Source organism: Cherax quadricarinatus, chromosome 96 (genome assembly GCF_038502225.1).
Source record: "Cherax quadricarinatus isolate ZL_2023a chromosome 96, ASM3850222v1, whole genome shotgun sequence".
NCBI lineage: Eukaryota > Metazoa > Arthropoda > Malacostraca > Decapoda > Parastacidae > Cherax > Cherax quadricarinatus.
This window is the reverse complement of record NC_091387.1, coordinates 2,314,863-2,342,362: the sequence shown is the minus strand read 5'-3', so window position 1 is coordinate 2,342,362 and position 27,500 is coordinate 2,314,863. Positions and strand designations below refer to the sequence as shown.

General features: G+C 44.8%; 1 protein-coding gene across 17 annotated transcripts in view; it reads right to left on the bottom strand.

Annotated features, from left to right (window-relative positions):
* Cadps (calcium-dependent secretion activator 1) overlaps positions 1-27,500 on the bottom strand; it is a 445,541-nt gene that overhangs the window by 399,336 nt on the left and 18,705 nt on the right. The window contains exon 1 of one of the 17 annotated variants that reach the window (XM_070104971.1): positions 7,775-7,898. The exons of the other annotated variants lie outside the window; for them this stretch is intronic. The gene's annotated coding sequence lies outside the window, so the exon portion shown is untranslated. Of the gene's footprint in view, positions 1-7,774; positions 7,899-27,500 lie in introns of those variants that run through there. 17 annotated transcript variants of the gene reach the window in all.

The following is a 27,500-nucleotide window of genomic DNA, read 5'->3' as shown; positions in this document are numbered from 1 at the left end:
GTGGTGGTGATGGTGATGGTGGTGGTGGTGATGGTGATGATGGTGGTGATGGTGATGGTGATGGTGGTGGTGGTGATGGTGGTGGTGATGGTGGTCACCACCCATCACCAGCAACAGCAGCGAGGTATCACTGTCAGTGCACCAGCAACACACAAAACAGTCATCTAACAGAGTTAAGGAACACTTGAAGAACAACAAGACAATACTGTGACTGGAACAATACATAAATAACCCTCACACAGGAGAAAGAAACTTTAAGACAACATTTTGGTCTGACTTGGACAAATTAAACTTAATAGAGGATAGAGTTCTGGTGTAAAAATGCTCAGAGAATCACTACACCAGCAATGACAGAGACAGAACTATATTGTCAACCAGCTATAAGCATGAGAGAGTCTAGCAGAGTCTGAGGTGTTTATAAAAGTGAGGTAACCTCATAGGCTATTATGTCTCTCTCTGATAACAATAATATAATATATTTATTTCTACAAGTACATGTACAAGGTATATAGGCCATAGCTGACATTAATGACATACTACTATATAGAAAGCTGCTTGTTATGCAGAGCATTTCACGCAAATTAGGTCAGTTTTGTCCCAGGATGCAATCCGCACCAGTCGACTAACATTCAGGTACCCATTTTACTGATAGGGAAGATAGACAACTGTTGTAAGGAAACACACCTAATGTTTCTACCCTCACTGGGAATCGAACCTGGACCCTCGACATGTGGAACGAGAGCTTTTAGCCACCAGGCCAATTCGAAGTTAATAATTCCAGTAACAGGATGGGCAATTTACTTTTGAAGACAGTGGTTAACCTTGGTTGTAATGGGCTAAGATGACATGCAGAATAGTGACTTTTGTATAGGCAAATTCAGGATATATGGTTCATGACAGAGACCCAAAGGTGTGCATACCAAAGGCATTCATTTATTGCACTCTAATCATGCCACTAAGTAACTTCCCCTCACATCCCCACCACTTTCATGAATGATCACCACTGGCACTGAAGAGCCACCCCTATCACCACCTCCAGCAGTGAAAACTAAATCCATGCCTCCAGCAGTGAAGGGCCATCACCATCAGCAACAGTGAGTGGGGGACCACCTCCATCACCACCTCCATCAGCAGGAAATAGTGATGGAGGGGAAGGGAGGAAGGGAACTACCTTCCTGGCTGGCAAGCAGAGAGGATCACTCCGCCTAAAACAATCCCTCTCATTTGCATAATCACGAGACCTCAGGCAAAACAAAGATTTGGAATTCAAATTGCTACAGTGGCAAACTTTCCTAAGCACTGAGGACACTCTGGGTATAGCTAGGGGTCTTAGCAGCACCTATCAACGGCAGCAGGTCTTTAAGTCTCTATATCACCTAAGTCTCGCTCTGTCAGATGCGTTCCTGGCTGTGGTGAATAAAGTGAACACATGATTTTATGTAAATATAATCATTCGTGCCAAAACATTGCAAAATACACACTTCTTGACTAATATTTATTAAAAATATATGAGCTTACTATGCATCCAGCACATTTCATACACATCACCCAAATAAGGATTAAAGCAAATTTTCAGTGTATATACACAATGATATATACACTTCAGGGTACATATACTGTGTTTATTTTTGACATTTGGTCCTTTAATGAGGGGATGACTTTATTCTCTTGAAGGGTTCTTGATCCAAGGAACTGATACCACCAACTGAGGCTAGCAACTTAAGCTAGAAAGGTATTTGCATATTGTGTATCACATCATGTTGAAAAAACTCAAATCCTGCTCAATTCTGACTCTGAGAGCAAATTTGACTTTTAAATGACATGTTGGTAATTAGAATTAAAATGTACAAGAACTTTGACAAGTAAGACTGATGGTGGACAGTTATGTTGGTTTATGTGAGTTATACTGTAGGAACACCAGCAGTGTTGTTATGCTGGTTTATGTGAGTTATACTGTAGGAACACCAGCAGTGTTATGTTGGTTTATGTGAGTTATACTGTAGGAACACCAGCAGTGTTGTTATGCTGGTTTATGTGAGTTATACTGTAGGAACACCAGCAGTGTTGTTATGCTGGTTTATGCGAGTTATACTGTAGGAACACCAGCAGTGTTGTTATGCTGGTTTATGTGAGTTATACTGTAGGAACACTATTAGTGTTGTTATGCTGGTTTATGTGAGTTATACTGTAGGAACACTATTAGTGCTGTTATGGTGGTTTATGTGAGTTATACTGTAGGAACACCAGCAGTGTTATGCTGGTTTATGCGAGTTATACTGTAGGAACACCAGCAGTGTTGTTATGCTGGTTTATGTGAGTTATACTGTAGGAACACCAGCAGTGTTGTTATGCTGGTTTATGTGAGTTATACTGTAGGAACACTATTAGTGTTGTTATGCTGGTTTATGTGAGTTATACTGTAGGAACACCAGCAGTGTTGTTATGCTGGTTTATGTGAGTTATACTGTAGGAACACTATTAGTGTTATGTTGGTTTATGTGAGTTATACTGTAGGAACACCAGCAGTGTTGTTATGCTGGTTTATGTGAGTTATACTGTAGGAACACCAGCAGTGTTGTTATGCTGGTTTATGTGAGTTATACTGTAGGAACACCAGCAGTGTTGTTATGCTGGTTTATGTGAGTTATACTGTAGGAACACTATTAGTGTTATGTTGGTTTATGTGAGTTATACTGTAGGAACACCAGCAGTGTTGTTATGCTGGTTTATGTGAGTTATACTGTAGGAACACCAGCAGTGTTGTTATGCTGGTTTATGTGAGTTATACTGTAGGAACACCAGCAGTGTTATGTTGGTTTATGTGAGTTATACTGTAGGAACACCAGCAGTGTTATGTTGGTTTATGTGAGTTATACTGTAGGAACACCAGCAGTGTTGTTATGCTGGTTTATGTGAGTTATACTGTAGGAACACCAGCAGTGTTGTTATGCTGGTTTATGTGAGTTACACTGCAGAAACACCAGCAGTGTTGTTTTAATGGTGATAGTTAAGTATCTTCAGTACCATTATGTTGTGAAGTGTTGCTACTATGGTTTAGTGACTGTGGTTTTTCACATTACCAATTAAACCAGAACCAGTCTTCACCACTGCTGCTCTAATATAAATTCTAGGTTTAAACCTCATTTAAATTCCATTTTGTGGTTTTATGGAGTGTGTTAGGGAAGTGTTCCAGCTGTGGCACTCTCACTAAGTGCTTGAATGGGGACCGTGTACCCCTGGGTTGGGGTGGGTTAATAACCCAGAGTAATTCAAGAAAGCCAGGCTTTGTGGCGCATTTCGTCCAGTAAACACAGAGATGACTTCAATATTGGAGACAGGACACAGTTTAGAGGTGAGTTTGAAGTGATCAGTCATGTCATGATAAAGTGACTTCTCTATTTGACTGATAAAGCCTGCTGAGCAGACGAAAGGGTTTATTTCCAATGTGGTCTTTAGCTCCTCTTTCCCAGGATACTACCCACAAGAACACACTAAAACAGTAAATAGGTACCTGGGTGTTAGTCACATAACACCTGCTGTCACTGTTCATCTAGCAGTAAATAGGTACCTGGGTGTTAGTGGGCTGGTGTGGGTGGCATCCTGGGGGAAGAATATTAAAGGGCCACAATCAGTGGCAGCGAGGTCAGTGTCAAGTGGATATTGACGTCATTAGCAACGACGGTAAAACACTTCTTAGCACTTTCATTAATGTCCTCAAAGTGCTTTTCCAAATTCGCTAAGCCTCGTCATTTCTAGTATTTTTTTTTCATTAATATTAAATCTGTCTGTCTGTCTCTCTCTCTGTCTCTCTCTCTCTCTGTCTCTCTCTCTCTGTCTCTCTCTCTCTGTCTCTCTCTCTCTGTCTCTCTCCAATAACACTAAAGATCCAGAAATACGAAATAGCGATACTGCTGGAGATGGGAATAATGGATGATGCTTCTGGGAATAGTGTTGATACATTACTAGTACTAACTGGTGGTGGTACTGGTACTGGTGGTGGTACTAGTACTGGTACTGGTGGTGGTACTAGTACTGGTGGTGGTACTGGTACTAGTACTGGTGGTGGTACTAGTACTGGTACTGGTGGTACTAGTACTGGTACTGGTGGTGGTACTGGTACTGGTACTGGTGGTGGTACTAGTACTGGTGGTGGTACTAGTACTGGTACTGGTGGTACTGGTACTGGTGGTGGTACTAGTACTGGTGGTGGTACTAGTACTGGTGGTACTAGTACTGGTACTGGTGGTGGTACTGGTACTGGTGGTGGTACTGGTACTGGTACTAGTACTGGTACTGGTGGTGGTACTAGTACTGGTACTGGTACTAGTACTGGTACTGGTGGTACTAGTACTGGTACTGGTGGTGGTACTGGTGGTGGTACTAGTACTGGTACTGGTGGTGGTACTGGTACTGGTGGTGGTACTGGTACTGGTGGTGGTACTGGTACTGGTACTAGTACTGGTACTGGTGGTGGTACTAGTACTGGTACTGGTGGTGGTACTAGTACTGGTACTGGTGGTGGTACTAGTACTGGTACTGGTGGTGGTACTAGTACTGGTACTGGTACTGGTGGTGGTACTGGTACTGGTGGTACTAGTACTGGTACTGGTGGTGGTACTAGTACTGGTACTGGTGGTGGTACTGGTACTGGTGGTGGTACTGGTACTAGTACTGGTACTGGTGGTGGTACTAGTACTGGTGGTGGTACTGGTACTAGTACTGGTACTGGTGGTGGTACTAGTACTGGTGGTGGTACTGGTACTGGTGGTGGTACTAGTACTGGTACTGGTACTGATGGTGGCACTGGTGCTGGTAATAGTACTGGTGGTGGTACTGGAGGTACTGGTACTGGTGGTGGTACTGGTACTGGTGGTGGTACTGGTACTGGTGGTGGTACTGGTACTGGTGGTGGTACTGGTACTGGTGTTGGTACTGGTACTGGTGGTGGTACTAGTACTGGTACTGGTGGTGGTACTAGTACTGGTACTGGTGGTGGTACTAGTACTGGTACTGGTACTGATGGTGGCACTGGTGCTGGTAATAGTACTGGTGGTGGTACTGGTACTGGTGGTGGTACTGGTACTGGTGGTGGTGGTACTGGTACTGGTGGTGGTGCTGGTACTGGTACTGGTGGTGGTACTGGTACTGGTGGTGGTACTGGTACTGGTAGTGGTACTGGTGGTGGTACTGGTACTGGTGGTGGCACTGGTACTGGTACTGCAGAAACTGGGAGATCAGGAAAAACTACGCCAGTAGGGAACCCAGTCACAAAAAATAATCGTGGCAAACAGAAATCAAATCTATTCAAATTCTATGTCTTGGGTATCTGTATACACGGGATATCTGGGAAAACAGGCGGGACGAGCAATTTTGACAATCCGAAAAATGCCGGACCTCATGACCAAGAAGTATGCAGTTCTTCTTGTAAGCTATTTCACCAAGAAATGTGTTATTCATCAGTAGATGAAAGACACATACTGCCAGACACACCAGTTAAAGGGGACAAGAAGGTACAGTTCACCACACCTTGGTAAACAAACCAGAAAGAAAAAACTGGCAGGAAATAAGAGAAATACTACACCACCTCGGATCACTGCTGGAGTTGAGGTAGTCAGTAGCCTCCACTCCAGAACAACAAATATTGGTTCTGGAGTGGGGGCAGTCAGTGGCCTCCACTCCAGAACAACAAATATTGGTTCTGGAGTGGGGGCAGTCAGTGGCCTCCACTCCAGAACAACAAATATTGGTTCTGGAGTGGGGGCAGTCAGTGGCCTCCACTCCAGAACAACAAATATTGGTTCTGGAGTGGGGGCAGTCAGTGGCCTCCACTCCAGAACAACAAATATTGGTTCTGGAGTGGGGGCAGTCAGTGGCCTCCACTCCAGAACAACAAATATTGGTTCTGGAGTGGGGGCAGTCAGTGGCCTCCACTCCAGAACAACAAATATTGGTTCTGGAGTGGGGGCAGTCAGTGGCCTCCACTCCAGAATAACAAATATTAGTTCTGGAGTGGAGGCACAGAGGCCTCCACTCCAGAACAACAGATATGAGTTCCAGCAAATATAGTCCCCATCAATACGACATTTGTATTTGCAAACATACCATCAACAAACAGCAAAATACCATTCATCAGTGGAGTGTTCACAGAGTCAAATGCATTGTTTGCGGCTTTCAGAGACCCACACAAAGGATCTCTTTGACAACGAAACATAAATCCCAGCTAATAACTTATTTAGATTCGACAGAAAGAAGAGGCAACAAGGGGGAAGGGGTGAGGGTTGCCCTGTATGTCATCGAGTCGCTCATTTGCTCAGAATTACTAAACACCACAAATGATGTAGTTGAAGCTTTGGTAGTGAAGACTGAAAACCGAAACCTTGTCATTGTGGTTGTATACAAGCCTCCAGATGCAACTGCCCAACAATTCAAGGAACAGCTATTGAAAATTGACTGCTATCTGGAAAATTTTCCAACCCCAGCCCCAAATATCTCGTTGCTGGGTGATTTCAATTTAAGACACCTAAAATGGAAGACTGTGGCACATAATGTTTAAGCAGAGATAACCCCAGGAGGCAGCAGCAGCTCAGATGAAAATTCACACACATACAGGCTATTAAATCTCTGCAACATATTCACCTTAAGCTAGCAAATAATGGACCCAACAAGGCTGGAAAATACACTTGACCTTATCTCCACTCATAATGATGATCCAGTATGAAATATAACAGTATCAAAGACAATACGCTCAGATCACAGCATAATCGAAGTACAGAAATGGATGCGCAGGGCTCCTGACCAGCACTTGAGGTATGCTCAAGGCATATTTCCCTAAGGAAAAAGAAGAGAAGAAGTAAACTAGAAAGAGAGAGATGCTCCCTCTACAGGCAAAGGCAAAGACTCACAGACCTGCTCAAAGGGGCCAGTATATCTGAAATACAAAAGGAGGCACTGGCCAGAGAAATAGAAAATATCGAACTTAAGCTTAAGGAATCAAACAGGAAACAAGAAACACAGGAATATTTTCCTATACCAAATCTAGGGCAACAACCACAACCAGTATTGAACCCCAGCTTGAACGTGATGGACTTAACACAGATGACAGCGAAGATATAAGTAAAGTTCTGAAGCTCCAGTATGACTGAGTCTCTAGTGAGTCGTTAATCAGACTAAGAGTCGACAATCTATATGATTTTTTTTGTGACAGACTCAAAATTTGGTTAATTCAAAAATTTCTGATATAATCCTAACGCCACAAGACTTCGAAAAAGCATTAAATGGCATGGCCTTGCACTCTGCTCTAGGCCCCTGGAACTCCGTGGTCATCACGAACTGCAAGAAGCCTCTGTCACGTGTCTCAGTAACCGCCCACAGCATGGCTGTGAGGTGCTTAATTGACATACTTATAACAATAACAATAGCACTAATTACACTAACAACACTAAATAACAATAACACTTATAACAATAACACTAACAATAACATCAAATAACACTAACAATTACACTCATTTATCATTCATTGTGTGTCAGCCTGCATGGACCAAGACTCTTCAACCAGCTTCCAAAACATGTTACGAAGTCTGGCGGAAATAAAGACTGGTTTCTGAAGGTGTTGAGCCGGTTGATGACTGGCTCTGCAGACAGTAACAGTGACTGGCCAGTCTTCACTAGTACGTCAGAGGTGCTCAGTCGAACCTGTTAGTTGAACACTTCCCTATCACCCCTCAGAAGAGAGAGTTTCTTCCGTTCCTTAAGGGTTTACAGCATCCACGTACCGGGGAGAGGTGGAGACGGAAGGTGCACCAGTAAGGTGCACCAGCGAGGTGCACTATGTGGGTCAGTGTGGGCGAGAAGTGCACCACTGAGGTGCACGCAGGCAGCAGTACGAGCACACGCGCGTGCACACCGCGTCAGCCTGTCGCAAGAGGTCGATAGTCGGTGAGAGAGTGAGGGAGAGAGGGAGGAGAAAGGAAAGAGAGAGAGAGTTCTTTAAGCTATGTATAACCACTAGTACTCTGTACTAGCATGTACAATGTACAGACATCAATGATAGCAAGCAGACCTCATCAATTTCTTGATGGAAAAAGTGGACTAACTTCTTCTTCACCATAAATGTCAACAGTTTATAATTGTTGTTAGGTAAGACACATATGCAACAGTTAGGTATCTTTATTTCGAAACGTTTCGCCTACACAGTAGGCTTCTTCAGTCGAGTACAGAAAAGTTGATAGAAGCAGAAGATACTATCAACTTTTCTGTACTCGACTGAAGAAGCCTACTGTGTAGGCGAAACGTTTCGAAATAAAGATACCTAACTGTTGCATATGTGTCTTACCTAACAACCTGTCGGTATTTTATACCATTTTAAAAGTTTATAATTGTTGGTGACCTCAACCAACATCTTATACAGAGGAATTTTGATGAGCTCCTTACAGTGTTTGACACGAGAAACTGTTGACTTCTCTACTCTCATCTCTGTCTCCTTCCTCGACCCTGTAGTGAGTGATCTATGTGAAGGTACAGTTACTACCCTGGTCCAGTAGTTAGTGTTCTGTCTGAAGGTACAGTAACTACCCTGGTCCAGTAGTGATCTATGTGAAGGTACAGTTACTACCCTGGTCCAGTAGTTAGTGTTCTGTCTGAAGGTACAGTAACTACCCTGGTCCAGTAGTGATCTATGTGAAGGTACAGTTACTACCCTGGTCCAGTAGTTAGTGTTCTGTCTGAAGGTACAGTAACTACCCTGGTCCAGTAGTGATCTATGTGAAGGTACAGTTACTACCCTGGTCCAGTAGTTAGTGTTCTGTCTGAAGGTACAGTAACTACCCTGGTCCAGTAGTGATCTATGTGAAGGTACAGTAACTACCCTGGTCCAGTAGTTAGTGTTCTGTCTGAAGGTACAGTAACTACCCTGGTCCAGTAGTGATCTATGTGAAGGTACAGTTACTACCCTGGTCCAGTAGTTAGTGTTCTGTCTGAAGGTACAGTAACTACCCTGGTCCAGTAGTGATCTATGTGAAGGTACAGTAACTACCCTCGTCCTTTAGTTAGTGTTCTGTCTGAAGGTACAGTTACTACCCTGGTCCAGTAGTTAGTATTCTGTCTGTAGGTACAGTTACTACCCTGACCCAGCAGTGATCTATATGTAGGATAGTTACTACCCTGACCCAGTAGTGATCTATCTGTAGGATAGTTACTACCCTGACCCAGTAGTGATCTATCTGTAGGTACAGTTACTACCCTAGCCCAGTAGTGATCTATCGGAAAAAAGTCACTCTCCAACCCCTTGGCTATGTTGGATCATCGGCCTGCATGGCTGTCTTTACGACACTGAAGACTCTAGCAGGACGAACTGTAGAGTTTACAAGCACAACCTGGCTGTGGGAAAAAGTCAACTTCCCGGCTCTATGCTCAGAGTTCGCTGCCTCCGATTCGAATATTCTTCTCCTAGGTGACGTTGATAAACAAGTGAATGCTTTCACAGAACACATCCTTAATCTCCAACTCACATCTATCAGCACTGCCTAGCACAGTGTAAATGGCCTTCTCTGTGGAAAGAAGTAAATGTTCACAAAGAGCAGAGTGGAAATCTGCAACTTCAGACCAATGTTACTCCTGTGAATCACTGACAAGATTCTTGGGACAATCTCACGGCAGACGACAGCGTTTTTTGACTATCATATGCTCTTTGTGACAGTCAAAATATCTTCAGAAAACGTCACTCTGCTGCAGAACCACCCCACTATGTAGCACCAGTCAGTGGATCAAGCCAAGATCAGCTGTGTAATAGTACTTGGCGCCCTGTAATTGATTTTAGGAAGCTGAATGCTAAAACGATTCCAGATCGTTACCCACTTCTTGTTTTTGGTAACTGTTACAAAAAACGCGATTCTAAAATCTTAGAGATCTCCAGTGAATACTAGAAAGGACTGCCCTTCTAGCATCCAGCCTGTTACTGGGTTTTCGTAACAAGTAGTCAGTATCCTTGTCCAATTATCCATTAGAATTCAGTATGAATCAATAGTGCTTCAGGATTACAACTGGTAGGCTACTAACTAGAGAAATTAAAATTTAATACATTTATTAAGTCTAGAGGTATATTATCAAATTAAATTAAATTAAATTAATCACAGTAATTAACAAAATAATATTAATGACTTCTCTCGTGTACAGTATTATTGTGCTGAAAGCACATATCACATTTATAATTCTTAAGTACCGTCTGGTACATTAACATTTAATAAGATATTATAAATATGTACAAGTAAGTTTGTGTATGTGTGTAAGTGCTCTAAGTAGTTCACTATGTCTCACGACTCGACTAGACTTAAACAAGTGACTGACAAAGTCCTCAAATAAATTAACTTCTTGACCTACTGGCAATCAGAACAGTCTGCTTGAACGACAAAAAGAATGCTAAGCCCAATAGCAATATAACAAGCAACTGCGACACAGAATCAGGAACAAGGAGATAATATAACGACACTAAGTAGGGACCATCTGCAGATCCTCCACAAAAGTCACAAAACTCCCATACTACTGAATCTAAGTTCAGCATAAGAAAATCCCCGACTGTGATAATACACAGATACCACTACAAGTTAGGTCAGAAGCTACAGCTCAGGACCTGAGTTACTCAGAGTGTCTATGAGACACACAACCTCAGTACAACGTCGAAAATCACTAAGTCTATACAATGTTCTGTGAACAGAGTTCTACAGAACAAGAATAATGAGACAGACAATCTGTCCAACCACCAAGAGAGTCTAGACCAGACTGAATACTTCAGGTGAGGTGAGGACACCCCCCCCTCGATCACGTGATAGCTCTGTGGACAGTTGCTGCTCAGCAACAGAAGCCGGCAGAATAACGAGCAAAGAGCGATAATTACAGTAGTTAGACAATCAAGACTTGAACTGAGCACATATGTTACTTCCTACCTAACAACATAACTAAGTCAAATAATAATATACAGCAATATATTTACGATTTAGCTATTATCGCAAATATAAGCAATATAAAATTATATGAAAATGTAATAATTATATATATACATTGCAACCCATTCAGGGGTTTCAACAGTAACTTATGCAATATAGGGGATAATAAAGTTTTCTTAGTAGATGAATGGTTCAGAGAACTGACATGTTGATAAATTAGACATGTGCAACTCTTGGGTATCTTTACTGAGGAAACGTTTCGCCACACAGTGGCTTCATCAGTCCATACAAAGGAGAATCTTGAAGAACAGGAGTAGAATGAGGTAATTAGTCCCTCAACCTTCAGTCGATGTGGTCAGTCCATCAATCTTGAATAGAATACGGCATACGTGCTGAGAAGGAGCTTATAAACCGTTGGCAGGAGAGGTGCAGCAGTCATAGGTTTCATCACATTTGTTCAGTGTGGAAGTAGGTCGTATGGACTGATGAAGCCACTGTGTGGCGAAACGTTTCCTCAGTAAAGATACCCAAGAGTTGCACATATGTCTAATTTATCAACACGTCAGTTCTCTGAACCATTCATCTACAAACCTGTCAGACACTGCAACTTCTTGGGATCTTAATACTTAGGAATTCTTCGCTTGCCTAACCCTTGGGCACGACCTTGGGCACGACCTTGGGCACGACCTACTTCCACATTGAACAAATGTGACACCACCTATGACTGCTGCACCTCTCCTTCCAACGGTTTATAAGCTCCTTCTCCGCACGTATGCCGTATTCTATTTAAGATTGATGGACTGACAACATCGACTGAAGGTTGAGGGACTGATTACCTCATTCTCCTCCTGTTCTTCAAGATTCTCCTTTGTATGGACTGATGAAGCCACTGTGTGGCGAAACGTTTCCTCAATAAAGATACCCAAGAGTTGCACATGTGTCTAATTTATCATCAAAGTTTTCTTAGACTTGTTACATTAGTTTTGGCAAGTTCCTCTTTGAGGACAGCCAAGAACTATCAGTGTTTCCCAACCCCACAGGACTTTACCATTTCCTCAAAATGGCTTTTTGACTTCGCTCCTCCCCTATCACATTTTCAAGGATAATGAATTTTCTTAGAAGCCTCATATGTAATGAACTTCAGGTGTACTTCGATGTTGTAATTGTCATGTTAGATGTGGAAATGCATCTCAAGAGACTCGATCTGGTACCTGTAAGCTTGAAGAAGCTAATCTGAAGATACAGGTCTCTGAATTTTAGTTCCTTAGATCAGAGATAAAGTTTCTTGGACAGTCACTTCTACAGAGGTTACGACTTACCCAAGTAACTACGGTACAGAATTTTCCTACACCCTCAGACCCTGATCCACCATGAGGCTGGTCTCAGACCGGGCCGTCGGGGCGTTGACCATGGAAACTCTCCAGGTATACTCCAGGTGTGCTTAGTAGGTTTCTATAGAGCTATCACTATTTTTTCTTCTACTTAAGCTCCTTTAACTGATTTGCTTAAGATTCTCCTCTCACTGAGTTTCCATCAAGAAAGAGCATTCCAGACATTACAAGATTAACTTCTGTGTCTTAAAGTTTCCTGATTTTAAGAAGCCATTCCACCTGACAGCTGCATTTGCTAGTCGAGTCTTAACCAAAGTTGAAAAAGAATTCTGCAACGAAGCATTAGCTTTCTTTAAGCTTTAAAACATTTATACATCTTCCAGTACCCAGTCCATATCTTGGAACATCATGATCCAGCGATTCCCTTCTTCTAGAGTAAACAGCCTACTGGAGGATTATGGAGATGGCTAACGCGACGGTCTGGAGTTCTGAGACTGATCGCGGGTTCTATCCCCACCTGTGGTGTGGTTTGAGATGGTCCTTGACTATACCAGAGTTCAACCCCACTTTTGCACACTTGTCTGGCAAGTTCATTGTGGTCGAGGACGAGTTACCATGGTTCAACTGATCTATCTTCTGTTTAGTGCAGAGGACCTTAAGAATGTTCAATGAACACATCCAACATGGATTTTTAACAAATGACACTAGCACCACCAGGGCCACCACCTGTGCCACCACTAACACCACCAGGGCCACCACCAGGGCCACAACCTGCATGGTTGTTGGCAGTGAACAACGCATTCGTTACCTCATAATAGGTCTTGCTTGATATTTACGACCGTTGAGAGGCAGTGGTGGTGAGGCAGTGGTGTTGGTGAGGGAGTACTGGTGGTGAGGGAGTACTGGTGGTGAGGGAGTACTGGTGGTGCGGGAGTACTGGTAGTGAGGGAGTACTGGTAGTGAGGGAGTACTGGTAGTGAGGGAGTACTGGTAGTGAGGGAGTACTGGTAGTGAGGGAGTACTGGTAGTGAGGGAGTACTGGTAGTGAGGGAGTACTGGTAGTGAGGGAGTACTGGTAGTGAGGGAGTACTGACGATCAGAGAGCAGTGTTGGTCCAGGCCTCGCCAGATGGTTCTGCCTGTGCTTGCAGCTGGCTCAGATGACATACAGGAGGGTGGTTTTGAATAGTACGTGTATAATACAGGTTGTATGCCCCTTGACACAGCCGAGATAACGTGAACTTGTCGAGAACACCAGAAATTGATTTCAGAGCAAGGGATGGTCGAGGCTCGATCCTCCGTTCATCTGTGACCATATAGGAGAAGTTACTTTGTAGATGGCTCTGTATTATGGTTTATGTTTTATATAGATGGTTTAAAAAACCGACACTGATAAATAAGACATTGGTTTAACACTAGACTGAAGACTTCACTGGCTGGTGAAAGGTTTCCTGAATAAAGACAACTGTTGCACATTATTATAATCAAGGGGGAAGCGCTAAACCCGGAGGATTATACAGCACCTGGGGGGGGGATGTAGAAGGCATCCAGGTTTAATTCGGGGAACTGGAGCACAGATCCAATTCCCTAAATCAAGAGCCCCTCACCATCAAGGAACCTTCCTTACCTGGAGTTTACCTGGAGAGAGTTCCGGGGGTCAACGCCCCCGCGGCCCGGTCTGTGACCAGGCCTCCTGGTGGATCAGAGCCTGATCAACCAGGCTGTTGCTGCTGGCTGCACGCAAACCAACGTACGAGCCACAGCCCGGCTGATCAGGAACTGACTTTAGGTGCTTGTCCAGTGCCAGCTTGAAGACTGCCAGGGGTTTGTTGGTAATCCCCCTTATGTGTGCTGGGAGGCAGTTGAACAGTCTCGGGCCCCTGACACTTATTGTATGGTCTCTTAACGTGCTAGTGACACCCCTGATCAACCAGGCTGTTGCTGCTGGCTGAGGTGTGTGTATATTTTATTACAATAAATTATAATTACTTTTGTACAAATAAAATGACAGGATGGATAATGAGAACCTTCAAAACTAGGGAGGCCAAGCCCATGATGACAATCTTCAGATCACTTGTTCTATCTAGGCTGGAATATTGCTGCACACTAACAGCACCTTTCAAGGCAGGTGAAATTGCCGACCTAGAAAATGTACAGAGAACTTTCACGGCGCGCATAACGGAGATAAAACACCTCAATTACTGGGAGCGCTTGAGGTTCCTAAACCTGTATTCCCTGGAACGCAGGAGGGAGAGATACATGATTATATACACCTGGAAAATCCTAGAGGGACTAGTACCGAACTTGCACACGAAAATCACTCACTACGAAAGCAAAAGACTTGGCAGACGATGCACCATCCCCCCAATGAAAAGCAGGGGTGTCACTAGCACGTTAAGAGACCATACAATAAGTGTCAGGGGCCCGAGACTGTTCAACTGCCTCCCAGCATACATAAGGGGGATTACCAACAGACCCCTGGCAGTCTTCAAGCTGGCACTGGACAAGCACCTAAAGTCAGTTCCTGATCAGCCGGGCTGTGGCTCGTACGTTGGTTTGCGTGCAGCCAGCAGCAACAGCCTGGTTGATCAGGCTCTGATCCACCAGGAGGCCTGGTCACAGACCGGGCCGCGGGGGCGTTGACCCCCGGAACTCTCTCCAGGTAAACTCCAGGTATAAATCCTAAAATAAACTTAATAACCCTACCACACAGTGTACAACTTTGACACTACTGTGTCACGGTACATGAAACTAAGTTATAAGTAACATCTTATATACCTAACATATATATAACGTACAAGTAACATATACGAATCGTGTGCTGGGTTACACGACAGTTCAGCCTACCACACAGTATAATGTTCCTTCATGACTTAAGAAATCGTAATGACACGCTTGCAAACAAACCATACCCCGACTGGGATTGAACCCGCGGTCATAGAGTCTCAAAACTCCAGCCCGTCGCGTTAGCCACTAGACCAGCTAGCCACAATAAGATTCATCCAACTAGGTATATTTCTACACCATAGGAAAGTTAGCACAGGCACCACTGTGACCACAAATGCAAGTTTTTACAGACGAATCTCCAGCTAGCGTGGCCGTGACGAACTCTAGCCCGTGGCTAACGCGACGGGCTGGAGTTTTGAGACTATGACCGCGGGTTCAATCCCGGCCGAGGGTATGGTTTAATGTTCCTTCATCTCAGTATCACGTTAATGTTCCTTCATCTCAGTATCACGTTAATGTTCCTTCATCTCAGTATCATCCCCACAGCGTCTTTCTCCTCAGAGACCAGCAATCTGTCACATGACACTATTCGTCAGTGTCACACTACTATCCTATCTTCCTTCAGTGTCACACGACACTATCGTCTCTCAAGTACTCACCTAGTTGAGGTTGCGGGGGTCGAGTCCGAGCTCCTGGCCCCTGTCACACTATACAATAGCGTCAGCCATGACTTGTAGCTTCACCATTTACCGAGTTAAGTACAATTCTTGAAAGACGAAATACTACCACGGAGAGTGTTTGAAGTGTGTCCTCTGTATACCGTAAGACGACCTGGTAAATATTGTTCCTAAGACCAATAGATATACACCGTAAGGTGGTCAGATAAAACTGACTACTGCCAGTAGATGTATACCGTAAGGTGGTCTGGTAGATACTGCTTATTAGACCAATAGATGTATACCGTAAGGTGGTTAGGTGAATACTGTGTCTAAAGCCGGCTCAGCTGTCCCCACACTGGGTATGGTGACGTACCCAGTGGTACTGCAGGCCGGCAGGTTGACAATCCAACCCCTAGTTTGGTAGGAGGCCGCCACAATAGTGGTGGTGGTGATAGTGGTGGTGGTGACAGTGGTGGTGGTGACAGTGGTGGTGGTGACAGTGGTGGTGGTGATAGTGGCGGTGGTGACAGTGGTGGTGGTGATAGTGGTGACGGCGATAATAGTGGTGGTGATAATGGTGGTGATAGTGGTGGTGGCTATAGTAGTGGTGGTGGTGATACTGGTGGTGGTGATAGGGGTGGTGGTGATACTGGTGGTGGTGATAGTGGTGGTGGTGATACTGGTGGTGGTGATAGGGGTGGTGGTGATACTGGTGGTGGTGATAGTGGTGGTGGTGATAGTGGTAGTGGTGACAGTGGTGGTGGTGATAGTGGTGGTGGTGACAGTGGTGGTGGTGACAATGGTGGTGGTGATAGTGGTAGTGGTAACAGTGGTGGTGGTGGTGATAGTGGTGGTGGTGGTGGTGGTGATAGTGGTGGTGGTGATAGTGGTGGTGATACTGGTAGTGGTGATAGGGGTGGTGGTGATACTGGTGGTGGTGATACTGGTGGTGGTGATAGGGGTGGTGGTGATACTGGTGGTGGTGATAGTGGTAGTGGTGACAGTGGTGGTGGTGGTGATAGTGGTGGTAGTGATAGTGGTGGTGGTGATAGTGGTGGTGGTGACAGTGGTGGTGGTGACAGTGGTGGTGGTGATAGTGGTAGTGGTGGCGTGGTGGTGGTGGTGATAGTGGTGGTGGTGACAGTGGTGGTGGTGATGGTGGTGGTGATAGTGGTGGTGATAGGGGTGGTGGTGATAGTGGTGGTGGTGATAGTGGTGGTGGTGGTGATAGTGGTGGTGGCGTGGTGGTGGTGGTGATAGTGGTGGTGGTGATAGGGGTGGTGGTGATACTTGTGGTGGTGATAGGGGTTGTGGTGATACTGGTGGTGGTGATAGTGGTGGTGGTGATAGTGGTGGTGGTGATAGTGGTAGTGGTGACAGTGGTGGTGGTGATAGTGGTGGTGGTGAAAGTGGTGGTGGTGACAGTGGTGGTGGTGACAGTGGTGGTGGTGATAGTGGTGGTGATAGGGGTGGTGGTGATAGTGGTGGTGGTGACAGTGGTGGTGTTAATAGGGGTGGTGGTGACAGTGGTGGTGGTGATAGTGGTGGTGGTGACAGTGGTGGTGATAGTGGTGGTGGTGACAGTGGTGGTGGTAATAGGGGTGGTGGTGATGGTGGTGGTGACAGTGGTGGTGGTGATAGTGGTGGTGGTGACAGTGGTGGTGATAGTGGTGGTGGTGACAGTGGTGGTGGTGACAGTGGTGGTGGTGACAGTGGTGGTGATAGTGGTGGTGGTGATAGTGGTGGTGGTGACAGTGGTGGTGGTGACAGTGGTGGTGATAGTGGTGGTGGTAATAGGGGTGGTGGTGACAGTGGTGGTGGTGATAGTGGTGGTGATAGGGGTGGTGGTGACAGTGGTGGAGGTGACAGTGGTGGTGGTGGTGATAGTGGTGATGGTGATAGTGGTGCTCCACAAAATCCACCACTGGCAATAAATCACCTACGGTCCAAACATTATGGTAAATAAAAACTCTCTATTAAAAAAATCTCACATAGACATTTATTTTCCTGTTGGTTCCTGATAATGACACAAGAAACACACGAAAAGTGAAATTACGAGTCTTGGCACAGCCATCAAGTCTGGCTTGAAGCTTCTCCTCTGGAGTCTGTACCTTCTTCAGTGGGAGAGTTGGAACTAATCCATCCTTCAGTGGGAGAGTTGGAACTAATCCAACCTTCAGTGGGAGAGTTGGAACTAATCCAACCTTCAGTGGGAGAGTTGGAACTAATCCAACCTTCAGTGGGAGAGTTGGAACTAATCCAACCTTCAGTGGGAGAGTTGGAACTAATCCAACCTTCAGTGGGAGAGTTGGAACTAATCCAACCTTCAGTGGGAGAGTTGGAACTAATCCAACCTTCAGTGGGAGAGTTGGAACTATCCCATTCTTCAGTGGGAGAGTTGGAACTATCCCATTCTTCAGTGGGAGAGTTGGAACTATACCATTCTTCAGTGGGAGAGTTGGAACTATCCCATTCTTCAGTGGGAGAGTTGGAACTATCCCATTCTTCAGTGGGAGAGTTGAAACTATACCATTCTTCAGTGGGAGAGTTGGAAATATCCCAACCTTCAGTGGGAGAGTTGGAACTATCTCCAGCCTTCAGTGGGAGAGTTGGAACTATCCCAGCCTTCAGTGGGAGAGTTGGAACTATCCCAGCCTTCAGTGGGAGAGTTGGAACTATCCCAGCCTTCAGTGGGAGAGTTGGAACTATCCCAACCTTCAGTGGGAGAGTTGGAACTATCTCCAGCCTTCAGTGGGAGAGTTGGAACTATCCCAGCCTTCAGTGGGAGAGTTGGAACTATCCCAGCCTTCAGTGGGAGAGTTGGAACTATCCCAGCCTTCAGTGGGAGAGTTGGAACTAATCCAACCTTCAGTGGGAGAGTTGGAACTATCCCAGCCTTCAGTGGGAGAGTTGGAACTATCCCAGCCTTCAGTGGGAGAGTTGAAACTATCTCCAGCCTTCAGTGGGAGAGTTGGAACTAATCCAACCTTCAGTGGGAGAGTTGGAACTATCCCAGCCTTCAGTGGGAGAGTTGGAACTATCCCAGCCTTCAGTGGGAGAGTTGGAGCTATCCCAGTCTTCAGTGGGAGAGTTGGAACTATCCCATTCTTCAGTGGGAGAGTTGGAACTATCCCATTCTTCAGTGGGAGAGTTGAAACTATACCATTCTTCAGTGGGAGAGTTGGAACTATACCATTCTTCAGTGGGAGAGTTGGAAATATCCCAACCTTCAGTGGGAGAGTTGGAACTATCTCCAGCCTTCAGTGGGAGAGTTGGAACTATCCCAGCCTTCAGTGGGAGAGTTGGAACTATCCCAGCCTTCAGTGGGAGAGTTGGAACTATCTCAGCCTTCAGTGGGAGAGTTGAAACTATCTCCAGCCTTCAGTGGGAGAGTTGGAACTAATCCAACCTTCAGTGGGAGAGTTGGAACTATCCCAGCCTTCAGTGGGAGAGTTGGAACTATCCCAGCCTTCAGTGGGAGAGTTGGAACTATCCCAGCCTTCTGTGGGAGAGTTGGAACTATCCCAGCCTTCTGTGGGAGAGTTGGAACTAACCCGGCCTTCAATGGGAGAGTTGGAACTATCCGAACCTTCAGTGGGAGAGTTGGAACTATCCCAGCCTTCAGTGGGAGAGTTGGAACTATCCCAGCCTTCAGTGGGAGAGTTGGAGCTATCCCAGTCTTCAGTGGGAGAGTTGGAACTATCCCAGTCTTCAGTGGAACAGTTGGAACTAATCCAACCTTCAGTGGGAGAGTTGGAACTAATCCATCCTTCAGTGGGATAGTTGGAACTATCTCATCCTTCAGAGAGATAGGACCATTCCTTCCTTCACTGGGATAGTTATAACCATTTCCACCTTCACTGGGAGAGAACAGTGGTAATTTTCAAAGTGGGAACAGTGGGAGGAATGGAGAGGCAATTCTTGAGGTGGTCAGTTGTGTTATCCTTGAAGGATACACATATTTATTCCTTAGTCTTGGTTATTAAACTTGTTCAGTTGTGTAAGTAAGTAAGTAAGTTTATTCAGGTATACACAAATACAGTTACATAGAATTATCATACATAGCAGCATATGTGTAGAGAACCTGGGATAACACAAAAAAGTCAGACATAGTGACTTATTTCCATTGGGGTCCTTTAAGTTATTTCCATTGGGGTCCTTTAACTTATTTCCATTGAGTCGCCTCTTTACACCACTAAAGAAGTCACTTACTCAGGCGAAACATTTCCTCAGTAAAGCATTGAATAGAATTACCGTAATACAATATCCAGTTTGCATAGACCTGGACTCGCATTCAACGAATGCCGGGAATCATGCAGGACAGAAAACTTTATTGCTTGGAATTAATACTTTAGCTAGGTCCCAGTCCCGTGACTTGTGTCCCTTGTGAAACGTGTTGTGTTCCTGCCCATATTAAGTAATAATAATAATAATAATAATAATAATAATAATAATAATAATAATAATAATAATATCTTTATTTACTACCAGTACATGTACAAGGTATACAGACCATAGCTGACATCAGCGACATACTACTATATAGAACGCCTCTTATTATGCAGAGCATTTCGGGCAAATTAGGTTAATTTTGTCTCCAGAATGCAAGTCACACCAATGGGTTAACACCCAGGTACCTATTTTACTGATAGGTGAACAGGGACAACAGGTGTCTTAAGGAAACACGTCTTAAAGTTTCCAACCACTCGGGATCGAACCATAGACCTGAATTTAAAAGGATTCATTTATATTTATAGCAAAGCACATTCAGGGATTTCCCAGTTTGGCCAATGTATTTGTAATCACATTCTTTACACCGGACTGTAAAGTTCCCGTCATCTTGCTCTACCTTCCTGAGAGAAAGTATGGAGGTGGTCTGATTACCGTACAAGTTGTCCTCAGGTCTTCCGATCAGAATCTTACACGCAGGTCATGCCATTCAGGTTCTCTTCCAGGTCTCACCTTCATCGTCTTCACTCTGCGAGACTCAACTCAATTTTCTGAACCTCCAGTTTTTTGTCCGCCATCTGAAATCTGTCTTTTATGTTGTTCAATTTTGAGGTAAAGGGGGACCCTTTGCTGCAGTGACCGCAGCTAACCGCCCCAGCTATCTCACAGGCACAGCTAACCACCTCACTTATCTCACAGGCACAGCTAACCACCTCAACTATCTCACAGGCACAGCTAACCACCTCAACTATCTCACAGGCACAGCTAACCACCTCAACTATCTCACAGGCACAGCTAACCACCTCAACTATCTCACAGGCACAGCTAACCACCTCAACTATCTCACAGGCACAGCTAACCACCTCAGTTATCTCACAGGCACAGCTAACCACCTCAACTATCTCACAGGCACAGCTAACCACCTCAACTATCTCACAGGCACAGCTAACCACCTCAACTATCTCACAGGCACAGCTAACCACCTCAGTTATCTCACAGGCACAGCTAACCACCTCAACTATCTCACAGGCACAGCTAACCACCTCAACTATCTCACAGGCACAGCTAACCACCTCAACTATCTCACAGGCACAGCTAACCACCTCAGCTATCTCACAGGCACAGCTAACCACCTCAACTATCTCACAGGCACAGCTAACCACCTCAACTATCTCACAGGCACAGCTAACCACCTCAACTATCTCACAGGCACAGCTAACCACCTCAGTTATCTCACAGGCACAGCTAACCACCTCAGCTATCTTACAGGCACAGCTAACCACCTCAACTATCTCACAGGCACAGCTAACCACCTCAACTATCTCACAGGCACAGCTAACCACCTCAGTTATCTCACAGGCACAGCTAACCACCTCAGCTATCTTACAGGCACAGCTAACCACCTCAGTTATCTCACAGGCACAGCTAACCGCCCCAGCTATCTCACAGGCACAGCTAACCGCCCCAGCTATCTCACAGGCACAGCTAACCACCTCAACTATCTCACAGGCACAGCTAACCACCTCAGTTATCTCACAGGCACAGCTAACCACCTCAACTATCTCACAGGCACAGCTAACCACCTCAGCTATCTCACAGGCACAGCTAACCACCTCAGTTATCTCACAGGCACAGCTAACCACCTCAACTATCTCACAGGCACAGCTAACCACCTCAGTTATCTGACAGGCACAGCTAACCACCTCAACTATCTCACAGGCACAGCTAACCACCTCAGTTATCTCACAGGCACAGCTAACCGCCCCAGCTATCTCACAGGCACAGCTAACCACCTCAACTATCTCACAGGCACAGCTAACCACCTCAGTTATCTCACAGGCACAGCTAACCACCTCAACTATCTCACAGGCACAGCTAACCACCTCAGTTATCTCACAGGCACAGCTAACCACCTCAGCTATCTCACAGGCACAGCTAACCACCTCAGCTATCTCACAGGCACAGCTAACCGCCCCAGCTATCTCACAGGCACAGCTAACCACCTCAGTTATCTCACAGGCACAGCTAACCGCCCCAGCTATCTCACAGGCACAGCTAACCACCTCAACTATCTCACAGGCACAGCTAACCACCTCAGTTATCTCACAGGCACAGCTAACCGCCCCAGCTATCTCACAGGCACAGCTAACCACCTCAACTATCTCACAGGCACAGCTAACCGCCCCAGCTATCTCACAGGCACAGCTAACCACCTCAGCTATCTCACAGGCACAGCTAACCACCTCAACTATCTCACAGACACAACTAACCACCTCAACTATCTCACAGACACAACTAACCACCTCAACTATCTCACAGACACAGCTAACCACCTCAACTATCTCACAGACACAACTAACCACCTCAACTATCTCACAGACACAACTAACCACCTCAACTATCTCACAGACACAACTAACCACCTCAACTATCTCACAGACACAACTAACCACCTCAACTATCTCACAGACACAACTAACCACCTCAACTATCTCACAGACACAGCTAACCACCTCAACTATCTCACAGACACAACTAACCACCTCAACTATCTCACAGACACAACTAACCACCTCAACTATCTCACAGACACAACTAACCACCTCAACTATCTCACAAACACAGCTAACCACCTCAACTATCTCACAGACACAGCTAACCACCTCAACTATCTCACAGACACAACTAACCACCTCAACTATCTCACAGACACAACTAACCACCTCAACTATCTCACAAACACAACTAACCACCTTAACTATCTCACAGACACAGCTAACCACCTCAACTATCTCACAGACACAACTAACCACCTCAACTATCTCACAGACACAACTAACCACCTCAACTATCTCACAGACACAGCTAACTACCTCAACTATCTCAGAGACACAACTAACCACCTCAACTATCTCACAGACACAACTAACCACCTCAACTATCTCACAGACACAGCTAACCACCTCAACTATCTCACAGACACAACTAACCACCTCAACTATCTCACAAACACAACTAACCACCTCAACTATCTCACAGACACAACTAACCACCTCAACTATCTCACAGACACAACTAACCACCTCAACTATCTCACAGACACAACTAACCACCTCAACTATCTCACAGACACAACTAACCACCTCAACTATCTCACAGACACAGCTAACTACCTCAACTATCTCAGAGACACAACTAACCACCTCAACTATCTCACAGACACAACTAACCACCTCAACTATCTCACAGACACAGCTAACCACCTCAACTATCTCACAGACACAACTAACCACCTCAACTATCTCACAAACACAACTAACCACCTCAACTATCTCACAGACACAACTAACCACCTCAACTATCTCAAACTAACCACCTCAACTATCTCACAGACACAACTAACCACCTCAACTATCTCACAGACACAACTAACCACCTCAACTATCTCACAGACACAACTAACCACCTCAACTATCTCACAGACACAACTAACCACCTCAACTATCTCACAGACACAGCTAACCACCTCAACACAGACACAACTAACCACCTCAACTATCTCACAGACACAACTAACCACCTCAACTATCTCACAGACACAGCTAACCACCTCAACTATCTCACAGACACAACTAACCACCTCAACTATCTCACAAACACAACTAACCACCTCAACTATCTCACAGACACAACTAACCACCTCAACTATCTCACAGACACAACTAACCACCTCAACTATCTCACAGACACAACTAACCACCTCAACTATCTCACAGACACAGCTAACCACCTCAACTATCTCACAAACACAACTAACCACCTCAACTATCTCACAGACACAACTAACCACCTCAACTATCTCACAGACACAACTAACCACCTCAACTATCTCACAGACACAGCTAACCACCTCAACTATCTCACAGACACAACTAACCACCTCAACTATCTCACAGACACAGCTAACCACCTCAACTATCTCACAAACACAACTAACCACCTCAACTATCTCACAGACACAGCTAACCACCTCAACTATCTCACAGACACAACTAACCACCTCAACTATCTCACAGACACAACTAACCACCTCAACTATCTCAGCCACACACACCACTTAAATAACTCCGTCAACAACAGTGCTCACCCAAGTACATCAACATTACTGGCAAAACCCATTATAGTTAATTATATTTCTCTCCATACACTCAGACTGCCACCTTCTTTAGATATATAAAAACACAAGTGTACTGTACAGAGTTCCATTATACCGTTCCTTTATATATTGAATGATTTTGTTATTACGTCTATAATTTAATACCTTTCCAATGATATATAATTGTGGGAGACCTGACCTCTAATTTTATATATATATATATATATATATATATATATATATATATATATATATATATATATATATATATATATATATATATATATATATATTTTACCATTCGTCTATATATATATGTCGTGCCGAATAGGTAAAATTGGTCAATTATTAAGAACTCATTTAAAATTAAGTTCTTTGTAAAATTTTCTCTTATATGTTTAAAGATATATATTTTTCATTTATGTTAATGTAAAAATTAATAATTTTGTACCAAAAGAACCTTAGAAAACTGACCTAACCTTATTATAACACGCAATTTGTTTAAACCATAGGCAACACACACACATAGAGTCATAGAGTTGTCAGGAAGTGGATTAGTCTAGCAAGTGATGTTGTGGAGGCAGGAACCATACATAGCTTTAAGATGAGGTAAGATAAGAGATAAGATAAGATTTCGTTCGGATTTTTAACCCCGGAAGGTTAGCCACCCAGGATAACCCAAGAAAGTCAGTGCGTCATCGAGGACTGTCTAACTTATTTCCATTGTGGTCCTTAATCTTGTCCCCCAGGATGCCACCCACACCAGTCGACTAACACCCAGGTACCTATTTGCTGCTAGGTGAACAGGACAACAGGTGTAAGGAAACGTGTCGAAATGTTTCCACCCGCCGGGAATCGAACCCGGGCCCTCCGTGTGTGAAGCGGGAGCTTTACCCACCAGGCCACCGGGCCACTATGATAAAGCTCATGGATCAGGGAGAGAGAGGAGCTAGTAGCACTCAGTGAAGAGGCGGGGCCAGGAGCTATGACTCGACCCCTGCAACATCAACTAGGTGAGTACACACACACAACATACAACCCACGCCTACCTCCGTGTTATTAGTTAATATTTATAATATTGACAAGACAATCCCAGAGGTGATTAGGCCTAATGACCTTTAGGCTCGTGAGGATATGTATGGTAGCAAGGTAATTTATCTGAGATTATGGTGACCTGCGGTAGTGTACACACACACACACACACACACACACACACACACACACACACACACACACACACACACACACACTCAAAGGCGAAAGGAGGAAAGAGAGGGGATGGAGGAGACAGACAGGAGATCCCAGACCCAGGAAGATCAAATACAGCCTCCCTCACAACTTCCTATAGAAGCCCACCAACCAGGTCAACCCCAGTTCAACCAAACACTCTAAATCAAAACACCCATGCCATATCCAATGCCCCCACCCACTGCATTACAAACTCCTCCCCCACAGCAACCACCCATAGTTCCTTATCAGGTCTCCCACTTCCACAACCCCAATATACCTCCCAGACCACAGTCTTAGAAAAGAAGTTGAAGGTGTGGTACACAAATGCAGATGGAATAACAAATAAGTATGAGGAGTGGCATGAAAGAATCAAGGAGACATCCCCAGACATAATAGCACTCACAGAAACAAAACTCACCAGAGTAATAACAGATTCAATCTTTCCATCCGGATATCAAATCCTCAGGAAAGACAGAGGGAGAGAGGGGGAGGAGGAGTTGCACTGCTCATTAAAAACCATTGGGATTTTGAGAAAATGGAAGGAATGGATGGCACGGGCGAAAGGGACTACTTAGTAGGAACAATCCAGTCTGAGGGACATAAGGTGATAATTGCAGTAATGTACAACCCACCACAGAACTGCAGGAGGCCAAGACAAGAATACAATGAGAGCAACAGAGCAATGGTCGACACAATAGCCGAGGTGGCCAGGAGAGCACACATGGGGGGAGCAAAGTTACTAGTTATGGGTGATTTCAATCACAAGGAGATTGACTGGGAAAACCTGGAGCCCCATGGGGGTCCCGAAACATGGAGAGCCAAGATGATGGATGTGGTACTGGAAAACCTCATGCATCAACATGTAAGACACTACCAGAGAGAGAGGAGAGGATGAACCAGCAATACTGGACCTTGTATTCACCTTGAGTAGTTCGGACATCGAGGATATCATGTACGAAAGGCCCCTGGGAGTTAGTGATCATGTGGTTCTGTGCTTCGACTACATAGTTGAGCTTCAAGTGGAGAGAGTAGCAGGAATAGGTTGGGAAAAACCAAACTACAAAAGGGGGAACTACTCAGGTATGAGGAACTTCCTGCAAGACATTCAGTGGGAGAGGGAACTGACAGGAAAACCAGTTCAAGAAATGATGGACTATGTCGCAACGAAATGCAAGGAGGCAGAGGAGAGGTTTGTTCCCAAAGGAAACAGAAATAATGGAAAGAACAGAACTAGTCCTTGGTTCACCCAAAGGTGTAGGGAGGCAAAAACTAGGTGTACTAGAGAATGGAAAAGGTACAGAAGACAGAGAACTCAGGAAAATAAAGAAATCAGCCCAAGAGCCAGAAACGAATATGCACAGATAAGAAGGGAGGCTCAGCGACAATATGAAAATGACATAGCATCGAAAGTCAAGTCTGACCCGAAGCTGTTGTACAGCCACATCAGGAGGAAAACAACAGTCAAGGACCAGGTAATCAGACTGAGGAAGGGTGATGAGGAATTCACAAGAAACGACCTAGAGGTATGTCAGGAGCTCAACACAAGATTTAAAGAAGTATTTACAGTGGAAACCAGTAGGGCTCCAGGAAATCAGAACAGGGGGGTACACAAGCAAGTGCTGGATGAGGTACATATAACCAAGGAGGAGATGAAGAAGCTGCTATGCGAACTTGACACCTCAAAGGCGGTGGGACCAGACAACATCTCTCCGTTTGTCTTTAAAGAGGGAGCAGAGATACTGTGTGTGCCATTAACAAAGATCTTCAACACATCAATCGAAACTGGGCAACTCCCTGAGGTATGGAAGATGGCAAATGTAGTCCTAATTTTTAAAAAGGGAGACAGACATGAGGCACTAAACTACAGACCTGTATCACTAACGTGTATAGTATGCAAGGTCATGGAGAAGATCATCAGGAGGAGAGTGGTGGAGCACCTGGAAAGAAACAAGTGTATAATTGACAACCAGCACGGTTTCAGGGAAGGAAAATCCTGTGTCACAAACCTAC